Below are 2,307 nucleotides of genomic sequence, written 5' to 3'. Positions count from 1 at the left end.
CACCACTCACTCTGCTCCTCCTCTATCATCATTTTTGCTTTCTTTATTGCAAGGCCAACCTTCTCCTCCTCCTCCACCTCCTAGGGGCACATTGCTAATTAGAAGCTGCGCAAAAATTTGTCCAACCTCCAGGAAAAGACTGATGAAAGATGAAAAAAAAAAGACTGTTGAGAGCTTGTGTTGAACTTTTTTTTTTTGGCTATTCATGTTGGATTTCAAACTTTCACCTTGACTGCTGTTAGCTTCAAGAATGATCTCTGCCCAACTTTAACAACCCAATGTCTTATGTCTCTGTGATTTAAGAGGTGACCCAATATGAGTTTCTTTCTGCTACACTGCTGGACGGCTTAGTTACATGCCAGCACCCCCCCCCCCCCCCCCCTCCTGCTTTTTCCACTATTTTGCTGTTCAATGTCATATACATCTGCTTTCTTCATGTCAGCAACATGGGTTGAGATAGGGTCGAGATTGGAGAGAGATGTTGAATATTTCCCTTGCCATGTCTGCTGCTGAAAAAGACCATTTCATCACCCTCTAAGTTTAGTTAAATTAGAGCTACCAACATGCGTAACTTTTACATAAACAATAAATTAATGTTGGTAACATTCAAGCCATCGCCAAACGAGTTGACACAAAGTTGATTAAGCCTATCAGCTCCACACAACTCTCTTTGTGTTTCTCAGTATGGCAGCTTTTCAAACTTGTGTCACCCCCTGACACTGGTGCAGGAGATCAGAAAAATCCCAAGAAGGGATCAAGAAATGTATCAGTTGTTGATTCTACTGCTAAGAAAAAACCTGGATATACAGCAGAATGTATGAGAACCATGCGCGATCACCGAATGCCTACCTCATGTAGATCCGCCGGCATTGTTGTTGTACTTACTCAGAATTACTCATGGGGGCAACAGAATTTACGCTATATAGCTTTAAAGTTGCAGTCAGCGATTCTGGAAAATGTTTTTTGTCAAAACCAGTGAATCTCTCCACACGATCCACTGCCTGACTGTGCGCTGAAAGAAAATCCAGTGTTTATAGACAGCCTAGGCTCTGTAAACAGGCATGTTGCTATCTACGGTGGGCCCCTCTGGGCGTGTCTGAAAAACATTCATGAACAATCTCAAATGCAGCCCTGAGAAGCTTAGGGACTTGATTAAGTCTAATGACTGTTTTAAGTCTATTTAGTCTATTTTTAGTTAAACGTGTTGAAAATAAAGCAACCTCCAGTTTATATATATTTATATCTACCTAAAACCTCCACTTGTTGACCTACATCTGTTGCACTCTTAGCTTGAGCGGTTTACAATGTGCATGTTACATTTCATCTGATGTGTTTTCCAGGGAGAAGCATTCGCTGAGATGGTTGCGTCGAGGACAGACCGTCAGTCCCTGGAGGTGATGTACCGGAGGAAGTGAACAACAAAACAAACTTCTCCAGTGTCTTCTCCATAGTGATTTCAAGACAGAACACATCTTCTTGTGATTTTCTATTAAATTAACTTAACAAAGCATTTTCCGAAGATGCATTTCCGTTATGGATTTGACTTGTTTCCTTTTAATTTATAACAGCTTGGGCCAGGAAGTGTTTAAGGTGCTTGTAAGAACAGACGGGTTTCCCATTAAGAAGGCAGAGAGCAGGGCAGACTCACTAGGGACACAAGCTGAGGCAGATGGGAAGACAGCGAAGAGAGAGAGCTTAGCTTGTGTACATGCATAGTTGTTTTATGCAGTGTGATGAACTGGAGATGAACATAGACTTCCTCCTGAGATAGTGAATATGTCGTTTTGAACATTTTGCAAGCATTAGGCGATGTCGTGCAGTTTAACCCAAAACGTTACCTCTTTGAAACTTCTGATGCTGACACAATACTAAGTTTTATTTACTAGTGTTAATAGGATAAATGTCTTTTTTCTACTGGCACAAAGCCTTGGATAAACACATTACGATGTATGGTAGGTATTCGATGATTTTTTTTATCCCTGAATCATGCGTTCAAGAAATTACAATCCTATTTTTGGCCAAAGAAGTTCAAATTACAGGGAGTATAATGTATAGAAAACTGACTCTGACTCCAGCTCTTGCGTGGTAAAGAAAGCTTCTTGCATGTGGCGTTTAAAAAATCCTAAAAACACACTAGGCTATTTCTGGATGTATGGACTGGACAGCAGCAGTGAAAAACCACAGCAGAGATCAAGCCCATGATCTCACACACACACACACACACACACACACACACACACACACACACACACACACACACACACACACACACACACACACACACACACACACACACACACACACACA

The sequence above is a fragment of the Ammodytes marinus genome (genome assembly GCF_949987685.1).
Source record: "Ammodytes marinus genome assembly, chromosome: 24".
Classification (NCBI taxonomy): Eukaryota; Metazoa; Chordata; class Actinopteri; order Uranoscopiformes; family Ammodytidae; genus Ammodytes; species Ammodytes marinus.
Note: the sequence above shows the minus strand (reverse complement) of the source record.